We start from the raw sequence: 21,993 nt of genomic DNA, 5'->3' as shown, positions 1-21,993 counted from the left end.
TAGGTTTAATGTTTTTGGAGAGTAGTATAATACTTTGAGACTTTTATGTTATTAGGTGGAAAATACCAATGTTATAGATCAGACATGACAGGGTGGGTCTCTGTTGTGATCATTGCAGAAACAAAGAACAAATGAAAAATGAACAAAACATTAACAGTGAGAAGGGAAAGGAATAAAATGAATGGGGGTCTCAGAAGTGAAATGAAAGGTTGTGAAGTGTGCATCTCTAGTTTACATCTGTGTTCAGAGATTTATTTATTTTTTGGTCAAAAAATTTATATGCACATTTAATAACAAAAACTAATGGGTCTCAGCCTTCCTGGCTTGGATGCCTAGGTTTGTGCTCCATGAAGGGGAGCTTCCATTCATGGAAGGAGAGTTCTGCATAAGGTAGGAGCCCTTCCATGAGCAGAGATCTTTTATGAGTGGAGGCTCCTTCCATTCAAGGAGTAAAAACTCAGGATCCAGTTCTCTGATTGCTGTTGCTCCAGCACCACTACCCAAACATTATTATTGTAAGGAGAAAATAAAAATGGACTCAAACTAGTTTAGATTTCATATATTTCTGTACGAATGACCTGACTAATCAATGCTAAATTAAGGTACACCACACATCTGGCAGTGTACTGATTTTTGAAATTAACATCTTACATTAATTTTATACACAAATGCAGTCTTAAAATTTAGGCAATCAGAGTTGATTGTTCATTCATACTTTGGCATTGCTTTATCTGTATTAATCAAAAGGAAGTGCATGATGCTGCCACATATATCTTTGAAGCATGATTTTAAAAAATAAATCTAAGCCATAAACCATCATCAAGTTAAGCACATGAATTTTAAAAATATTGGCACTTCTTGTACCAAGCAGGAGTAGCACATCATATTTTATATTCCAGAAGCTCAGTGACTCATTCGTCCCATAATTTTTTGAGCTGCTTTGCAGCCACTCCTAAATGATTGAAACACGTTTCAGTGAAGCCTTCCAGAAATGAATTTAGCTGTGTCACTTTGGTTTCTACCTCACTTGTCCTAAAATGAACTTGGGTGCTACAGAAAGAGTCATTTGTTGCATCTTCTAAAGAATATGCCAGGTTTCCCTTTGACTCTTGCAGACCATGGCTACAATATGAATTGGGGCCCAATCCAGTCTCCCTCACATTCTTCTCAGTTTTCATTCCCACACATTCTGCTCTGCATCTGGTTATAATACAGACCCCGGCCTTCTTGGTGATACAGCCCAGCCTCTAGAGACAGTAGTGCCCTTTAAATTCCTCTTAAAAACTCATTGTTCTCCCCAAAGTTTACTGGATTCTGACTCTCCAATTTTTCAGGTTTTGTACAGGGCTCAGTTTTATTTGTGATACACAGCTGCATTTTGTTTTCATCATGTTTTTAGAAAATTTTGTTGAATGTTGTGAGCTATTATAAATGTGAACTATCAGGATGAGCCCCAGTGAATGCAGCTGATGTTCATATCTGCGTCTAGTCATGCAAGAAGAGGAGTTTTCATACACAAACGTCTGCTGCTTCTTTGGCCCATTCTGCCTAACTGGTAATCAGCAACACCACTCTGACAGGTTCTAGTCACCATTGAAGTTACAGTCACCTATTTAACTTGTGGTTTTGTGTTGCAAATTTAGCAAATTACCAGATTTTCTAGAAACCACTATGGACATTCATATAAATTATGATTATGTGATTACTTTTAACCAAATAATGGGCAACAAGGTCTGTTTTACAGCTCAAACAGAGTAAATTATCTATAGCATGACATAAATTGTTAATATGACCTTATTATACTATGAGGATCACAAGCTATATCTGCTTTCTCTATTATACTATTTCGGCACAACCCAGTGTTTGTTACGATATTGAAGCAATGCAGCCGCGAGCTGCTAGCTTGAAAACAGCACATGATGGAATGTTAGGACTGTTCCGTGGGAAACAGAGGGACAGTCAATTCACAGTGCAGAGGGCACCGGAATTAGCTCAGAGTGTAATATGAGCTGTACAGGAAGTACAGGAGTGTTTGTTGTCTCTCGACTGCTGGAGCTTGAAGAGAGCAGTCATGATTTTTGTAACGCTGCAAAGACAGAAATAAAGGCATGTAAATACGTTTCTGTCTATCTCTTTCCCCTGCCCGGGGGGGGGGGGGGCAGGAAAGAGGGGGTGTGTTCTTCTCACGCTGAGAAGGATCGCCTATCGCGACCTAGCCTGGATCCTGCTGGGGAATGCAGACAGGGAGGTCAACAGGAGATCAAGCCGGGTGCCTGGAGAGTGGCCAGTTTCTCCTGATAAAGGCTTGATTCCCAACAGTGTTATGTTAGCAGCAGGAATTTTCTGTTTCAGAGCCAACCTTCTAAGTTTTACTTAACAGTTGCCCAATTAAGTTGATGGCTCTTGGAGGTGTACCGTGCCAAAGGGTGAGGCTGCATGTATTAATTTGCCCTATGACCAACTATACTGGATCTATTGATCCCAAAGTATGAGCAGCAGCATAGATACAGTATATAGATTCAAACACTGAAGTATACATTAATGTAAGCTTACATTAATGCTATATAGTAGAATCCACTAGGTGGTGCCATAAACATGCAAATAGAAGTTGCCCCCCCCCCCATACAAGTCAGATGAAATTGCTACAATTAATGTATGTAAGATCAAAACAACACTTTTCAAAAAGGTAATAAATATTTGCAATACACTGCTTATTTGTGTATTTGGAAGCTAGAAATGTACAAGGGAACATTTTGTACTGCTTTTGCTCCTAATTGATTTTTGGTTTGGGTAAGCCCAAACTATATACTAGTTCCTGATGCAATAATAAATGAATCATAATCTTGCATGTAAGTTCACAATTTAGTACAAGCACATGATATAACCTGAGAAGTAGCCAGCAATCCAAGCTGAGGTACTAATTCAAAAGATCAACCATATGACAGTTATGGAGAAAGCATGTAAATCTTGGCATTCCATCCAGGCATTTGGAGATAAGTTTAAAGTTGATGTTAAAATGGATTGGGTTTAACAAACATGATGAACTTGTGATAGCAGCAGAAAAAACAGCAAGTGAATGGGTTTATTAACACATCAGTAGTAGTTACCACTGTACTGTAAATTTACCACTGTGTTCTTTCTTTGGCTCCTCAGTGCATGTGGAGATAGAGAAACACCCCAAAGTTAGAGGCTACTCTCTCTTTCCCTTGCCCTACCCACCCTGTAGTAACTTCTTGTTTGCCCCAGCCCTGCAAAGTTCTACTCAGCAGAGACCTTTGGCAGAACACAAGCGGCTTCTGCAACCTTAATGGTTGGGTAGAAGGGGAAACAAGCAACATCTGATAAGTTATCTCATCTGCATAACTAATAATAATATTTTTATTATATATACCCTGCCCATCTGCCTGGGTTTCCCCAGCCACTGTGGGTGGCTTACAGCATATCTAAAAACCTAAAATATCAAGCGTTAAAAACCTCCCGATACAGGGTTGTCTTCAGATGTCTTCTAAAAGTTGTGTAATTCTTTATCTCCTTGACATCTGAAGGGAGGGCATTCCATAGGAAGGGCGCCACTACAGATAAAGCCCTCTGCCTGGTTCCCTGTAACTTCACTGCAAGTTACATATAACTAACATGCAGGGCCCCTTTTTGCATCTCTCACCCAAGGGGAAAAAAGGTTGTGTATATGCAAAACAATCCTATGTAGGTCTACTCAGAAGGAAGCCCCACTGAGTTCAAAGAGGGTTTACTCCCATGTAGGTCTGCATGGGATTTGCATCTTTGTCTTTAGTTTCTTGCCTGACTGTTGTTACCCCTGGCTCTGTCTACTGTTAGCTGACCTGCCCTCTCTGCTCTACCATACCCAATGGGCACCAGCTGCTTCCAGTTTGTTTTTATCTTTTAAAAACCAAACAGGGCTTTCGCTGGAACTCAATTCCAGTACCTCTCAGGTGGGCACCACTGTCATTATAAGAGAACAAGTGAGGCATTCACAGTGAGTTCCAGCACCTCTTTTTCTAGAAAAATAGCACTGTATATGGTGAAATACCATCATGTAGCAAAGTGCTATCAGAGTGACCTTGATCAAGGTTATTTATGAAAATGTACTTTTGATTTATAGCTTGTGGTGGAAAAGTGTGGTGAAATGTCCTTTCCTGTCAAGAGTTCATTAAGGCTTGTTTCACAAATCACAGATAACTGAAGGCTTTAAATTTATTATAATTGTTCTGAATTTTTAATTTTGTTACACAGGTAGCACATATATCTTAAGGATTTGTTACACTACATGTTGCTGTTTGCTGTCTCTTGTTATTTTTAGGTGATTTAATAATAATAGTAGTAGTAATAGTAGTAGTAATAATAATAATAATAATAATAATAATAATAATTGGTGCTTATGGCAATTCAGTGCTTGTGGGGAAGTCTAATTTCCACCCATTCTGAAACCACATTTTTTGGGTGATATGTGAAAGTGAAATTAGACAATAAAAGAATCCCTTATGACAGAGGTTTTCAACCTTTTTGAATCTACCCTTGACCAACTGCATGACACATGTTTAGTGTCCCGCAGGAGGGGGGAGGGAAGGAAAGAGGGACAGAGGCCAGTGTTGCCCGCAGCACCCCTGACTATCATTCAAGGCACCCAAGGGTGCCATGAAACATTGGTTGAAAACCACTGCCTTATGACATTGGGTAGGGCGAGGCAGAAGATCTATCATTAGCAGTCAGTGCAACAGTGCTGCTGCTGCTGCTTCATACTGGAAGGCAGAAGTGGAGGGGCAAGGTTGGTGTGGTGCAAATGCACTGGCATAGCCAATGCAGAAGTCCACCAGTGTGTTTGCACTGCACCACCCTTCACCTCCCATTGGTCAGCACAATGCAGCTGATTGGAGGTTATGTTAGCATCTCACCTCACTGACATCTACTGCCCTTTATTTTAATCAACTTGAGCACTGAAACCCAACACTTTTGCTATGCATCAAATTGAAGAATGAAACAAATCTTTGCTAGCATAGAGTCAGGCTAGCGATGATCATCCTCAGCCTAGGCTAAGGATAACCAAATTGATCCATTCCATTATTGTCCCCCAAACGGAGTTAATTCTGCATGAATTAGGAGAATAACTCTAATGTTGGAATTGCTGTGCACTGGGACTCAATGTAACTACCGTTATCAATACTGCTGCAGCACATAGGGTGGGCGAGTATGGTTTCTTGTCAATATGAAAAAGAGTAATCAGCATAGAAATAAGAAATATCAATATGTCAAGAGGCAAAATTATTTTAAAACCTCTTATAAACCTAACCATGGTTTGAAAAAAAAAATATTTATACAAAATCGGACAGGAAAAGAAAAGAAGCAGATAAAGGGGAACAGGTTGATGAATACACTGGAAGAAATGACCTATGTAAAGTTAAAAGGTCCAAATAGATACAGCTTGGTTTAAAAAAAGATACACAGAGGGAGGAAAAAATGAGAAGGCCACCTGATACTTCTTTCCAAGTATCTGAACATTCAGCACTGAAGGGAGAGAGAATATGTAAGGAATCTCTCTCTGCTGGGACCAAACAAGGCCTCTTGGATGTAAAAGCAGCAGCAATACCACTCAGCTAACAGATAATTTCCATTAGCTTAAAGTAGTCATAACTCTTTAGTTTCTTTCCTCTTGGCCTACAGCCACTGCAGAACAAGGACATTGCTAACTATTTGGGGTAGCTAGAAGTGATGGGATAAGGACTTCATAACAGTAATATTGATGGCTATAAGTGCACAGAAACATTTCTTTCAAAAACGATACAGTGCTTGAAATTGAGCCAAAGGTAAGAGTCAGAATATCCCAAAACTTTGAGGCTTTTATCTATGAGGAGACACAAACTACCCCAACTTCTCTGTTTATTTTTAATGGAAATTGTGTTGTTATAAAGATCTGCATGATAATTACAGGTCAGATAACAAGCCATTAAAAGCCAGAATATCATTATTATGTACAGAATTCCAATAACTGAAAAATAAGCTCATTTCCCTTGGAACCTTTTTTAAAAGTCTATCTTTTTAAAGTTCTCCATTGTTCAGGCATGAAACTTTGCTATTTCATGTAGTAATGGAATTTCTGTTTGGGCAGGGGGAGGACTATACTGGTCTAGTCAGCTCATGATGAGAGTGGTGCTGAGTAATGGCACTCAAACTTTAAATGTATAGAACTGGATTATCCCTACAGAACATAATTTTAAGCTCCTTCCGTTCTTGTGCAAAATACAAAGTAAAACATGCCTAGCTACCGTATAATGAGATGGTGTTAGAAAGCTTTCATTTAATACATTGGGAGGAATTCAGTGTTCTAAGAAAATGGTGCCCAGTTCTAAATATTATCCTGAAATACAAAATACCACTCACTCTTATAAGAACGTGCTCTATCTTTACTTACATCAAAAATTCATTGGATGTTTCCCACATTTGCCTCATAACATCACTTCAGAAGTTACCCTCATGGGCAAGTTAAGCTAGAAGATAAACATGTGGTCTCAGTTGAATCACTTCACATGCCATGTGGGGTCTCACATGACTGAATGCAGCTCAATCTTCAAAACAAACAAAACATAAAACAAGAAGTACATAATTTAGACAGGGCAGGGGGCACTGTAGAAACCAGAAATCAGGTAGAATGTGTAGAACTATGGCTGAGAGCAGATGATGCCTAGAATGCTTGGGTGTCAGTTGGGACAGAAGGAGGAAGATGGAGGACAGGAGAAGAGAAAGGATTCTCCCTCTCAAGTCTCTGACCACTTACAACAAGTGGGGGGGGGGGGGTCAGCCTGGAAGGATGCATACTGTGAGCTCAAAGCACTTTCCCCTGCACTATATAATTACATTGCAGAAGGAAGGAGAAGATACTTTTCTTCCCTTCCTACTCTCCAGAACAGTGTTCCCCCTTCTATAAAATGCTAGTTTGGGACTGACAGTCTTCTAGTGCCAAAACAATTGGACAATGAAGGTGGGAAGGGAGATGTATCCATCCCTTCCCTTTGCTGAACCTCCCTTCCCCAGGTGAGCGGTCTGAATTGCAGTACAAAGCTCTTATTCCAGGCTGCCTAGATCCCCAGAATACTCCTGTGAAGGGTAGGGATATACTGCGACATCATGCAGCAGATTTTACTTGTATCTACAAATAATAAAGCACAACTATTAAAAATTTACATAGACATCAACACTATGCTGCTACATATCCGTGGAAGAAACATCCTGCAGCTGTGAAATATCAAAGCTCAAACAGTTCAAGGAAGAGCCTTTTGATGACTCTTCTATCTCCCCGCCTTTCACCTGTCCTTTATCATGCATTTACGCACAGGAGGTAGCATCTTTCACTGCCAAGGTGGAGGCAAATTGCATCAGACAGAAGGAACAAAAAGAGCTTCATTAATGAAACAGAGGAAACAACTTTGCCAATGTAAAGTGTCAGCAGAAACTATCCGGTTCAGTTTCAGACTTCAGTGACCTTATGAGAACAGAGCAGGTAGAAAGGGAATATTAAAAGTTATGACTACCCTTGATTGAGAATCACCACTCCATAGAGAGAAATGGGTGAATGCATTTCACCTTGAGACTCACTTCTTGCTAACAACCCTCTTTTCATTTCATAGTGTAATCACTCTTTCAGATAATATGGTAGGAAATGTTACAAACTGAATACACACCATAATTTTTAAGCGGGGGAGGGGGGATTCCTGTAATAGCTTCATACATAAAAACCTTGTTTTGCTACCATAGAGCTCACTTGGAGCATCAGCCAAAACCCTTGGGACTCCAGTGTGCACATAGATCTTTGCCCCTACAGTGGCTGCCTCATTCTCTTCAATGTCTGACCGACCTTCCACAGTGCAGAGCTCTGCAAGGGAGGAAGCCCTTGTGAGCACACCTGGACAATGGGACACTCTTTGACAGCAACAACAGGATTAGAGTACCTCATCCAAGTGAAATGGAGTTTGCTGCTTCCTGAGAAGTTAAGCATGCTCCATGTGTGGTGATGATTCAGGCTTGGCTGAGGACCAGTGTGCTGCAAGGTTTGAGTATCCATTGACTATTGGCTTGCTGGCCTTATGAATGGGGGTGGATACCTCCTCTGATTGATCTGAGTTGCGGTGGAACTATGGAAAGTCAGCTTGGATCGGACATAACATTGAGCAGTGAAGTGGATTTTTTCTAAATGGTACCAATGATGTGAAATTTACACTGAAGGATCTCGGGAACTACAGGGCAGCCATGTGGGTGCAATCTTTTGCAATACAGCATTTGGGGTCCCAAAGGCCTAATGAATGTTTGGGTTTCAATAGTGACTGCTGAATTTATGTCAATGGCATTGGAGTGTGTTAGGGATGTGAACCGTGACAGGGCAGTAGTGCTCCCAGACTCCTTATCAGAGTGTAGGCATAAAATGTAAATGTAATCTGGTGAATGAAATAAGGCTTTTGAATACTGGATTGCAGCTGGATTGCAGAATTGATCTTTTGGTTCAGTTAAGTTGGGTTCCAGCTCAAGTGGGCTTTTGGGGGGGAACAAGATGGCTGACCAGACAGCTAGGCAGGCTTTGGAACAGAGACACTGATCATGTGTTGCCACTGTCCTTTTCAGGTATTAAAAGTTGGGTTGAACAGACCATGCTGGCTGAATTGCAAGGGCAGTAGGAGGTGTGTCCTGTGGATTAGAATGGTGTTCTCCTTTTGTCCACCGTTGGAATTATTCTGAATGTTTAAACTGAAAGGATGTCAGAGTCAAGTTAGTCGGTTCTAAGTGGTTTGTGCAAGCTTAGGAGGATTGCCTCTGGGTATCATGGGGTAGACAAAATGATTGCTAATGTTATATTCAATAGTTTGTGGTATTTGGAATCCAGAGAGCTTCTCCTTTTATAGGTTTACTGATTTGGGTCTTACAAACTTATCTGTGGGGGCTGCCCTTCAGGACAAGAATTTCTGGGGCTTGGTGCTGGAGATTTAATGGCAGCTTGTGAAATATCTGAGGCTCTATGAAAGGCTTTGAGTGAAGTGTGATCATATGGTTGCTAGTAGGTGACCGCTTCTTGATCTTGGCATGCCATTAAATCCAGAGGAGGAGGAGGAGGAGGAGGAGGAGGTCGTCAAATTTCGCATTGCTCCCATGAATGTTAACATTGTTTAGAAAACAAGCCATCTCTGGGCGATCACACTTACTATAGTGTGTAAGAATTATTATATTCTAAATCTGGTCCCAAATTGCCATAACTTGAGGATAACTGAAACATTCTACTTGCAATAGCATATTTTTGTGAAGGGTTATTCATTTGGCTGCCATCTACCATTTTGGCACTTCTGTTGCCTGCTAAAATAACAGCATATAGACACCCAGATAAAGCTTCACTTATTAGTGTTCCAAAAATAGAAGAAATGATTTTGCTTAATGCATTGTTCTTTTCCACAGTATAAGTGTTTTGTCCCCACCATCTGTTTCTCCTTAGCAGTCTACTCTAATTGCTGTGGAATATTTACAGAGATAACACATATTTATAAAGAGTTTGGGTTGGATGCAAAGGTTCCCTTCTGTGAATGGAAGGTGTCATTCTGTTCATTGAAGGGGTATGGATTCAGCAGAGACTTCCATGAATGGAAGTGGGGGGAAGACAATTTGACTATTCCACCTTCCACTCCCCTCCCAACCCTCTAAAGCAACCCTCTAAAGCAAACTTGAGGGTACAAGGAGGAGTGGGAGCTGAGGCAAATGCACCATTGTATGAAAGTAACTCTGCTCACAGAACTCTTGGCTCTAACTCAAGGTTAATAGCAATGCTTTAAATAGATATTTGACAATGATAGCACATGCCTAATGGCAAATAATGGGGCGGGGGGGGGGAGAGACATTGACACAATAATAATGCATCAGTGATAGATTTATTCTACTTTAGTTTGTTCTGCAATGCTTCCCTGATGCTAACACAATAATGTTGTCTGGAAGGGCTATAGTGCAACAAAAGTGCAAAAAAGAAAGCAGAACATTTATGGTATAACTAACTATAGGATTTGAGTAGAAGGTTGTGGGACATGCACTGATTAGAAAGGAAGTATGACTGCCCCAAAAGCAACATGAATAAAAAGGATGTCTAGCATGGTTCCAGTATATTTTGTTTTGCAACTGTATAAATCTGAGGCTTTGAATTACAAAGGTTTTGAATGATGCAGTCATCTACTTAGAAGTTCTCTTGCTAACCTTTCTACTGCAGGAGTACTTTTTTTTGTTTTTGAAAAAAAAACCAAACCCTACTGTGGAGAGCTCACATAAGATGAAAATGCCTCACAATCACTAAAAATTGAAATCAGCTCATGAAAAACAGGGCTGTGCATGTGAATTTGAATAAAACCCAAGGATGGAACTAAACATTTTATTGTTGGAAGTGGTTTAAAATGTTCCGTTCCCTTTCATTTGTGGGCCCCTCTTCAGTGTTTTCTGAGATCAGAATCCTCTAGCAGAGCCCACTGCAGATTCTTATCTGTAAAAACAGCTTCTCGAGTACCACAGTTCTGCACCTGTCAGAGAAAATCAATGGCATTCACTGACCTTTATCTCCTTTCACTGAAATAGCAGTGCAAAGATCAAGAGCTGCTACTCAGCCAACAAGAAATTGAGAAATTGCAGTTGATGGTATAAGGCTGGCTGGTCAAATTTAACTTCCAGAGTCCCCTCTAGTTATGGCCAAGAAGAATAGGGAGCAGAAACATTCAATAACATAAAAGAGTGGGTCACTTAATGTTTGATCATGAGATGAAATAATGATTTCTGCATTCGATTCTAGAACAGGTATCTGAATTGAACATTAGCTCAAGGGGGAACCCATGCAAACACTTGCAGTATTTTACATACCTTATATAAGCTGTGGCATTAGTCTCTTGGCCATTTTCCAGGTCAGCTGAGATTAATCTATTGTCACCAGAGTGGCTTATCATTCAGACCAAGGAGTTTGTCAACACCCACCATTCTTCAGGAGGCAAAGCAGGTGTCATTAAAATCCCACCAACCAGTTTGATTTAAAAACAACAGAACACCACTGCCACCATTATTTTGGCACACTGCTTTAAATCAGTGTTCCCAGCTTGCAGAGTAGTTACGTGCTCATAGGATTCCTCTTGCCCACCCATACGGAGATTGCAGGACACTAAACATGTGTCATTGATTGAAGAGGATATTATTTTGGTATATGGGCGGGTTATTAATTAGTCTACTAGATGAATATGGTTTGAAGCTCAGCATAAAAAAACAACGAAGATCATGGCCACTGGTCCCATCACCTCCTGGCAAATAGAAGGGGAAGAAATGGAGGCAATGAGGGATTTTACTTTCTTGGGCTCCATGATCACTGCAGATGGTGACAGCAGTCTGCTTCTTGGGAGAAAAGCAATGACAAACCTAGACAGCATCTTAAAAAGCAGAGACATCACCTTGCCGACAAAAGTCCGTATAGTTAAAGCTATGGTTTTCCCAGTAGTGATGTATGGAAGTGAGAGCTGGACCATAAAGAAGGCTGATGGCCGAATAATTGATGCTTTTGAATTATGGTGCTGGAGGAGACTCTTGAGAGTCCCATGGACTGCAAGAAGATCAAACCTCTCCATTCTTAAGGAAATCAGCCCTGAGTGCTCACTGGAAGGACAGATCCTGAAGCTGAGACTCCAATACTTTGGCCACCTCATGAGAAGAGAAGACTCCCTGGAAAAGACCCTGATGCTGGGAAAGATGGAGGGCGCAAGGAGAAGGGGACGACAGAGGACGAGATGGTTGGATAGTGTTCTCAAAGCTACCACCATGAGTTTGACCAAACTGTGGGAGGCAGTGGAAGACAGGAGTGCTCTGGTCCATGGGGTCATGAAGAGTCGGACACAACTAAACGACTAAACAACAACAACAGCTAGATGAAGGGAAATGGATATGATGCAGCAAGACCTGGGTGGGTAATTAATTGGCATTCCTATGAAATGGTTATTTTGTTGCAGGAACAAAGGAGTACTTTAGTGTTCTGATGCTCAGATCTCTCCTCTGCCCTACACTCAGTTTCCCAGGCAGGTTACTTGTGGGCCTGCGTTTGTGTTGCACAACATCTCTCGGGTCAAAGGAGCATTTGGGGGCTCAGATCCTACTTCTGCCTTGTGTTCGGTTTGTAGTATTAGACAAGACTCATCTAGTCAAGCAGTGTTCCATTTGTTTATGGAACAAGCTAAAAGCTTTAGGAAGCTCACAAACAGGGCATGAGGGCAACAACACTTCACTTCAGCATTTGGTATAAAAATAGAGCAGGGGGGTTATGTGATGTTTTTTATATGAGTTTGGTCTATCCATGTTGTCGTCTTTCAGGCTCTGCTCTGTGTTTTCTAGAAAATATTCTCTGCAAATAATTTATTGACCATATTGTGTATGATCATATCATGTGGTCTGTGGCTGAACTTACTTTCTTAAGATATCCTGCCCTATGCAGTGTTTTGGAAATGGTAACACAGTTGTGTTGAACCTGAGGGCTGATGACATGTCTGGACAGTGCAGTGTGATGGCATGGGACTTGCAAATCTATTCAAAAACTATGCACCTAAGCGGAACAGCACATTTTCTGTGGGCTCTTCATTGCAACCCATCAGTTTCCACCAAGTTCTGTCTTGCTGACCCATGGGCATTGCATGTTCCATTGGTGATGGTGGCTTGGCACAGTGGATGGGACGTGTAGAGCCAATACTTCTGAAGAGCACCAGCCTCCACTGATAGTCACCATTATAACTATTCTAATACTTAACATATATGAGTTTTCAGCTAGTATCGTCAAAGCTTGAAAGCTAAGTTTTGGAAAGAAACAGAAGGTGCCAGAAGAGGACAGGATTTTTTTTTTTATCTTTACTCTTTCTATCATCCACAGTTCTGACTAATAGGCAGAACAATGATTTTGTGCTACTACAGTTATGCTAACAAATATGCTACGTATGCTACAGACTATGACCATAGATAAGCTGGGATCTTTGTGAAGGCCTCATTACATGATGTTTCTCCAAAATGTATTTACCAATATTTCCGGGGGGGGGAGAGACTCCTTAAAAATCCCCTGTAGCTTTGAACATGGTGGTTGCTCCCCCAGGCTAAGACAGAAAAAAAGAGATGTTTCCAAATATTGAAAAATGAGGAATATTTGTAACTTAAACAGCATCAACTGTGCTGAATATGGTCTGCACAGCTAAATATTTCAGAAGCGGGAGAGGACAAAGGTGAAGATGCTGTGTGAGTCTATGTGCATGAGTGATCGCTTGCAGAGGCAAAAATGTCATTTATATAGCTAAATGTTGTGTATATAACTAGACATATGTGAGCTCCAGAATATGCTGGTGTGCATGAGAAGTCACACTGATTTCTGCAACCCCTCTAGGAGCATCTCTGTGGGGAGTGGGAAGCTAAACCATGAAAATAAACTCTAGCTATTGAATGTTTTGAAAGACAGTTGGTCAGGAAGGAAGAAGGAATTCAGCTCTATAACCAGAGCAATAAATCATTTTTAAACTGTTCCTGTAATTCAGATGATGGATTCAATCTTTTGAATCCAACGGAACTAATTCTGAATCCAATTTTGAGAGATTAAACATTTCTATTTACACATCTCTCCATAGCATGCATACCAAGAACAGAGCTCTAAAAAGGCAATAAATTCACTTAAAAAGCAGAGGTCTTATTGAAATAAGATGCAGAAACATTATTGCACATACTATAGGAAAAGAAATGAAAGCTGGCAGTAAGGCAAACAAAAATGAGCAAATTATAAAATTAAGCAGCAGATTGCTGAACTATGTTAAGACAAATACTACTTCTACTATGGAGGCTGAATCCCCATACCCGTACAGACTGCAGTGAAGTCAATATGGTATAACATGGCAAAGCTCTACAAGGATCTCATCCACATTTGCAGCTAATGTGTGTCCATAGAAAACTGAATAGGGGCTCTTGCACTCACCAGGTCTGGTTCTGAAATAACTAGTATCCAAGTATATTGACTTTATAGTGTCCAAGTCTAAGTATGTTGACTTTATCTTTAAAAAAATGTGTAGATAGGTCATAGCATATCTCTGAGGAGCCTAAACCATCCTGTCCTTGGACTATGTAGACACAATGGGAGCAGAGAGAGAGGAAGAAATACAGCTATAAAGTACAGAAAAGAGGATAAACAACAGAGTAAAACATGAAACTTTGTGGGGATCTTCTGACATTGCACTTTGATTCAGGGAGAATAACTCTGAATGTTATTCAGTCCCATACAGAGCTGACATAACCCCTAGAATATATTTACTAGGAGTATATTCTATTGTCATTGAAATATTTTATGCCTGGCATCTGTTCAGTAGATAGGATCAATAGATCCACTCCTGTTATAAACCCTGCATTATCAACAAACTATCTGATCATTCTGGAGGTTTATGAAAAATTCACATTGAATTCTGAAATTGCCTGGCAGCAATTAAGGTGGTTTATCAGATATGCACATAAAATATTGCTATACATATCTGTATAGTATCTATCCTTTTTATCAGGACTTCTCAAATCCTATAGTAGATTATAATACTAAATTTACAGCTCAAGGTAACACTTTGCCTTTTTGGAAGCATCTTTTCAGATTGCTGCAAATTTACAACTGCATGACAGTAGAATACTCCAGCTCAGCCAAGCATGTTGTTCTGTTCCTAGCAGAGAACTGGGGCAAAGCTTAACAGTTGAAAAAAATATGGCTGTGATTGCACAATTTACAGAAAATGGGTGGGGGGAATGATATTTATACAGTGTAAGTGACATTCTTTTTCAAAGGATCCAACTGCTTATCACTTAAATCCCACTTAAGGGTTGTATGAAATCCACATAGTGGCTGAGCAATTGTAGTGTTATAGTTCGTCCCCACCCCCACCTGCCCTTTAAAGCATCAGCTTAACTGTTAAGGGAGTATAGGGGAAAGTACCATTGAAATGGCTTAGCTGGGCAATGTGGACAGTTGTAGGAAATACCTATGTAAGAGTTGTGAGGGATGCTTAACCAACAGGGTCTATTTCAGCTCAATCAAAGATTAAAATCTGTGACAGGGAGGAAATTGAGGAACTGGGTTCCATTCCTATTTCACAGTCATTCTTTGAAATCACACTTCCACAAATTTTACAGTGTGTGTGTATATATATATATATATATATACACACGGTTTCAGATTAAGAACTGACCTCCAGAACGAATTAAGTTCTTAACCTGAGGTACCACTGTAAGGGAAAATTGTTGTGGGAGAGAATGTACCGGTATTTTAGGCAACATCAGGCAACGTTGTTTTCTCCTTCTCTCACAATAGCTGAACCTGGAATCATGCAATCATGCAATCAAGCAGGATGTTGGAAGTTTCAGCTTATATATTAAACTGTCTGTGTTGTGTTATTCCTGTATTGCAAGGGGTTGGACTAGAGGACTCTCAGGGTCCCATTCAACTCTACAATTCTGTGACAGCAGAATCTGAACCCAAGGTTTGTATGACCAGTTCAACCCTGATTTAATTGAGTTCTAGTTGTGCCTTAATAAGATTAGACTGAGTTCTCAACTACTATACTTCAAGACTGGTTTAAACATTTGTTCCATATTAAGTTTATACATTATAAAGTAGTGGTAAACGGCTCTGAAGTGGCTAGCATGTGGTGGAGTTTCTTCATTGTTATTTTACTTTATAAAAATGGGCAACATGGAAGCTCTGCTGCTGGCCTGCTGCTGCACTGCACAACTTGAAGCCTTGAATCTGCCAGTGAGAAATGGCAGGCCATGGTGACCCATCATTTCAACTTTCAGGGACACTGTATGGGTAAAGTAATAGCTGTCTCTCTTCATATTGGCTGTGGGAGTCGGTGAAGTTAATGCAGTGTTGAACATAGGCTTGGGAGACCTGATGCAAATGCCTGTTCACCATGAATCTTACTCTGTGACCTTGGGCCCATCACAATTTCTTGGATTGGCCTATCTCACAGGGCTGTTGTGAGGACAAAATAGATGCTCTGAGCCCTTGGAGGTAGCATACCAACAAAATAAAGAAATAGATATTCTGAATCCTCATTTCCTTGCTCCTTTCTTAACACATCAATATGTGTTGATAAGATCAGTGATATTTTTCTCACCATGAACACCTCACTCGTTGTCTTAAGAATGGCAATGGCGCCCACCTGAGAGGCGCTGGAACTGAGTTCCAGCGAGTTCTGGCTGAAAAAGAAGAAGCTCTGGATGAGATTATCTGACAATCACACAGTGCTTTGAAAAGTTATAGTGGTTAAGAATTTAGAGGTCAACTAGAGGTAAAAATAAAAAAAACCCAAGACTTCTGTGTCTTTGTGAACCATTATGACAATGTACCTGACATGAGTACAGTGTGCTTACCACCTTTTTATGGCTCCTGTTATTACCTATCATTTGTTCTTGTCACATTTATTTTTACACAGACTCAAATATAATTAATAGCATGTCATAGTGAAATGGAACAGGCAAGATAATCATAGTAAGCAATTGACTTAACAAAATGGGTAAAGATTTGCCTAAATTCACCCTAAGTGTTTGTAGGGATTTATCCTGCCTGTCCAACTGTTTTTTGTTTTTGTTTTCTTCCTTTCACTTAATCAAGGGGTATAGTTGGAGTGTTCAAGTGTGCACTTGAGCTTGCACGCATGAGACCTATCCTCTTGGTTTCTTGTTGGCCAAATATATATTCCTATAAATTTCATCTCAAAACCTCTAGTAGCAATAGGGACTTGAGATATTACCTTTCTTCTGAACCTTCCTGTACCACCTGCACTTCTGCATTTGATGTTGTCTTTTCTTGGCCTTTAATTGAAGTACTGGAAGCCTGGAAGGCTGGCTAATCTGTGCCTGAGATTGATGTGGCAATTGAACTTGAGTAGCATCCAATAATAAACTCTTTACACGCCAGGTCTGGGATGCTCCCACAAGATCTCATGGGAACTAGTGAGAGCATTGTGGGGCTTCTGCAGCCAGTGCAATTAGAAAGCCTTGCTTGGAAAGCAAAGCAGAAAGCTTTAAAACTCCTTTTGTGCTGGATTGTTCTAGCACAAAATAGCTTCTATGCTCACTACCTCGTTTTGCAAGCAAGGTTTTCTAATAATGCACAGACTGAGATGCTCCCATGAGATCTTGTGGGGCATGGGTAGGCAAACTAAGGCCCGGGGGCTGGATCTGGCCCGATCACCTTCTAAATCCGGCCCGCGGATGGTCCAGGAATCAGCGTGTTTTTACATGAGTAGAATGTGCCCTTTTATTTAAAATGCATCTCTGGGTTATTTGTGGGGCATAGGAATTCGTTCATCCCCCCCCCCCAAAAAAAATAGTCCGGCCCCCCACAAGGTCTGAGGACAGTGGACCGGCCCCCAACTGAAAAAGTTTGCTGACCCCTGTGATGTGGGGACTCAGGTGGCCCCATGAGATCTTGTGAGAGCACCCTGGGGCTTCTGGGTATGCATGTTTTTGCATCTGCACAGAATCCTTGAAATCAAACCCCAACATTAAGACACAATAGTATTGTATTTATTTTGAAATAAGAATTATCAGAGAAGGAAAACCTCAAATAATACTTTTGTACAAAACTAACTAGTCCTTATTTTATTTTAATAAACACTTATATTAAGATCATAAGGCACTGCCATAACAGAAAATGTTTCCACTATTTGCAAGATCTCTGAACAGGTTAAATAACATCTTCATTTTATAGTTATTAAATTTTCTTTTCTAATAAAATGAATCACAAAGTCCTTCGTACTCGGGCTATGGTATTTAAATAAAGAGAGGGGAAGAGACAAAGTGGGTTATTAAAATAAAACATCAGGGGTGGAATCTATTCATTAATATAAAATGAATTTCCCTTTTTATCCAAAACTCCTGGGCTACATTTTTGATCCATACCGTAGAGAAAGGGAACAGAATTTTATGAATGTGTGCAAACACAGATTCAGACAACTCTGTTTCTGGAAGATATTAATAAGATGGAAGACAAGGTGGTTGAAAATACTGACTGGTAAGAAACAAAACTGTGCAAGATTAATTTATAGCTTGAAATCTGTAGGATACATCAGTGAAAGAGCTTCCTTGATTCAATCATGCACAGAATCTGTAAAAATCAAGGGGACTGAGAATGTGTTCTTCTTCCTCAAAGGTAGAGTTCTCCAGGTCACCCACACTCACAAATGTTCTTGGTTATCTTTTTGCTGTGGGGCCTGAAACTTTCTGTGCAGTTTTGTAGAGACCTAAGATTACCAGAACTAGTTGTCCCTACTCCTCTCTCTGTTCAAGCAGAAATGCTGTGTTGAGAGGCAGCAGGCCTCTCGAGGTCCACAAGTGGGATGACTGCTTCTGCCAGCATGTATGCTGTTGAGGGTGGGGAGAAAGGAGGAACTACATTCTGCTGGAATGCTAACTGATAAGGCTGGCTTATCAGGCAAAAAAGATAGGAGGGTGGACTTTTCACACTGGTTGACAGAGGGAGAAGTTGGCCAAAAGACCTATTTGCCCAATGTGGAAATAGGCTACTGGCCCATGCAGAACATCTTGTAATTGGCCTAGGGGTGCCTGGGTATGGAGGATCCCTTCCCTCCTTCGTAGTATAAAGGTATACTGTGGGTTTTAACCTGGGACCCTCTCTGTGTATAAAATGTGAGATGTTCTACAAGACCAGAACTCGTTCTGCAGGCTGCATTTTCCTATGGTTAGGTGTTGAGACTGAGAGTGAAGAAGCAGGATAGGCAAATGCCTCGTGGTGTCTCTGTCGTGCTTGCAGTGTGGGTTTGAGTTCATTTTCTTTTGCCCCTGGCATAACTGTTTCCTCCATAGGCCGCATACAAAGGAAGAGTAGTACCATTTTGCTCCATTGCCCATGATGGGGCTTGAACTCACATCTCCTGATACCCAATTCCAAATCTATCCAGTGTGCCTACTGTCACTGCTCTGTCAAGCTTGCAGTGGGGCACTATTAGTGCAATCCCTTCTCCTCTTGATGTTCAAACCCCAGTCTCCTACTTCCCATTAGTACTTTGTCAAAACCTGTCGTCTGGTTTCTCAAAAGTTTTCTTTCTCTGCAAAAGAAGAGACTTCTTTTTTAACTTCTCATTTGCAGGGCCCCACCCCCTGGTTGCCTGCCATTCTGTAGCCTCTGAAATGCACCACTAAAATTAGGAGGTGAAAGGAAGCATGATTGTTCTCAAGGTAAGATCTCTATTGTGTTCAATGTATGAAAAATTAGCATTCTGGAAACAGACAAATCAAGACAGTTGCTCCTCCAAGGTTTTTTGCTTTTCTTTTCTTTTCTGTGAAGTGGCACTTCCTGCAAGTATTCACAAGGAAAAAGAAACATCCTTGGCCCTAAATAGCTTGTGAAGGCTTAACAAAAATTGGCAGCATTTTTATTGACTGGTTTCCTTCGGTAAAGCTTTGTGAGAGTCTGAACTCTGCGAATTTGCCTTTGTACTTTTACCTTTATGCAATTTATTTTCAGAAGCCTGGAATTACTTTTGCCATGAAAGGCGTTGTTCAGTCATCATAAAAATACTTGAACCAAGTTTGATCAAAAGCTGTGTTTTCACACACCATTATTATGATTGCAGCATACAGTGAAAATTGATCTGCACTGCACGGGCTCTTACTTTTTATTTAATTGAAAGGAGAAACAAACATAAAAAAAAAAAAAAAGGAAGTGGGTTTGCCCACCTCCATATTTAATGTTTTCAACAAACTGTGACCATTTACTAATGAGATAAGCAAATGACAAATATTAAAATACAGTGGTACCCCGCAAGACGAAAAACTCGCAAAACGAAAGGTTTTTTCGTTTTCGAGTTGCCTCGCAAGACGAATTTCCCTATGGGCTTGCTTCGCAAAACGAAGCTTGCCCCGGGGGCAGCGGGTCTTCTCTTCGCGCTGCCCCCGGACCTCTTTTGAAGCAAGGGTTTGCGGGGAGATCGCTTCTCCCTGCAGCCCCTTGCTTCAAAAGAGGTCCGGGGGCAGCGGGAAGCGCTTCGCGCTGCCCCCAGACCTCTTTTGAAGCAAGGGTTTGCGGGGAGATCGCTTCTCCCTGCAGCCCCTTGCTTCAAAAGAGGTCCGGGGGCAGCGCGAAGCGCAGCGCTTCTTCCCCGCTGCCCCCGGACCTCTTTTGAAGCAAGGGGCTGCGGGGAGATCGCGATCTCCCCGCAGCCCCTTGCTTCAAAAGAGGTCCGGGGGCAGCGCGAAGCGCAGCGCTTCTTCCCCGCTGCCCCCGGACCTCTTTTGAAGCAAGGGGCTGCGGGGAGATCGCTTCTCCCGGTGCTCCGAAGCGGGGCGGGGGGGCGGGAACACCTTCCCCCACCGCCCCGCTTCGGAACGCTGCTCCGAAGCGGGGCGGGGGGGTGGGAACACCTTCCCCCACCGCCCGGCTTCGGAACGGTGCTCCGAAGCGGGGCGGGGGGGGGTGGGAACACCTTCCCCCACCGCCCCGCTTCGGAACGGTGCTCCGAAGCGGGGCGGGGGGGTGGGAACACCTTCCCCCACCGCCCCGCTTCGGAACGGTGCTCCGAAGCGGGGCGGGGGGGTTGGGAACACCTTCCCCCACCGCCCCGCTTCGGAACGCTGCTCCGAAGCGGGGCGGGGGGGTGGGAACACCTTCCCCCACCGCCCCGCTTCGGAACGGTGCTCCGAAGCGGGGCGGGGGGGTGGGAACACCTTCCCCCACCGCCCCGCTTCGGAACGGTGCTCCGAAGCGGGGCGGGGGGGTGGGAACACCTTCCCCCACCGCCCCGCTTCGGAACGGTGCTCCGAAGCGGGGCGGGGGGCGGGAACACCTTCTGAAGGCTGGCGGGGGGCAAAAGTCTTTGTCCCCCCTGCCTGCCTTCCCAGGGGCTTTTAAATCGCCCCGGACAGCGGAGAAGTCCTCCGCTGTCCCGGGGCGATTTTAAAATGCCGCCCGCCAGCATTTTAAGATTGCCCGGACAGCGGAGAAGTCCTCCGCTGTCCCGGGGTTTTTTAAAACGCTGGGGGTGGGAAGAAAAGCCCTTATCCCCCCCCCCAGCCTTCAGAAGAGGTCCGGGGACAGACTGTCCCCGGACCTGGTCTGAAGGCGGTTTCCCTAGGAACGCATTAATTGATTTTCAATGCATTCCTATGGGAAACCGTGCATCGCAAGACGAAAAACCCGCAAGACGAAGAGACTTGCGGAACGAATTAATTTCGTCTTGCGAGGCACCACTGTAAAGCAATATAATAAAACTTTTAAACCACAGGCTTGCACAGAACCCTTTATCCATTTCAGAAGGCCCCACTCTGGGTGTCATTTATTATGCTTATCTTGTCAACTAGCAATTATATGCACACTTCCCTGGGAATAAGTGAACTGAGTGAGACTTACTTCTGTGTAGACATGCATAGGGTGGTGCTGCAGGTCTGTCTTAGGGCAGAAGGTAGAATGACACCTTTTACCTCATGGGGAGTTAGGAACGATTAAAGTGAATTCTGATTTTCCCCATATTGGAGTAGCAAGTGGTAGATGAACAGATGAAAAAGACTGTTAAATTTATTGAATCACAGCACTAGATAGCTTAGTCATAGAACATAAGAATCTTTATCTCAGGGTTGTGGGTTCAAGCCCCATGTTGGCCAAAAGTTCCTGCATTGCAGGGGGTTGGAGTAGATGATCCTTGTGGTCCCTTACAACTCTACAATTCTATGAGTTTTTCATACTCTTTGGCTGTGACTGTTTTTCAAAGCCTATAAAATAATTATGACATTTTCTCATGATTCTATAAAGAATCAAAACATTTACTCTCATTATAATTTTTAAACCTTATGAACTATATATTCTATTTCCTCCTTCATTTAGAAAAATTGGGATTCTTAAACTAATTTACTAAGTGTACACACAAAGATTCGTCACAAATGCTTCAACTCAGCAGTTAATTCCACTGCAGCAAATGC

The 21,993-nt window shown here is 42.0% G+C and overlaps 1 protein-coding gene and 1 long non-coding RNA gene across 6 annotated transcripts in view; one reads left to right on the top strand and one right to left on the bottom strand.

Moving 5' to 3' along the window:
- Positions 1 to 21,993, bottom strand: part of CHRM3 (cholinergic receptor muscarinic 3) — a 227,665-nt gene that overhangs the window by 10,308 nt on the left and 195,364 nt on the right. The window lies entirely within an intron of this gene.
- The window catches only part of LOC308472722, a 55,428-nt gene that overhangs the window by 29,024 nt on the left and 4,411 nt on the right, over positions 1 to 21,993 (top strand). For both annotated transcript variants that reach the window (XR_013983671.1, XR_013983672.1), the window contains one exon: positions 19,169 to 19,257. This is a non-coding gene — a long non-coding RNA (uncharacterized lncRNA). The remainder of the gene's footprint in view (positions 1 to 19,168; positions 19,258 to 21,993) is intronic.

Source organism: Podarcis pityusensis, assembly GCF_964106645.2.
Source record: "Podarcis pityusensis genome assembly, chromosome: 3".
NCBI lineage: Eukaryota > Metazoa > Chordata > Lepidosauria > Squamata > Lacertidae > Podarcis > Podarcis pityusensis.
Note: the sequence above shows the minus strand (reverse complement) of the source record. Positions and strands in the feature narration are given on the sequence as shown.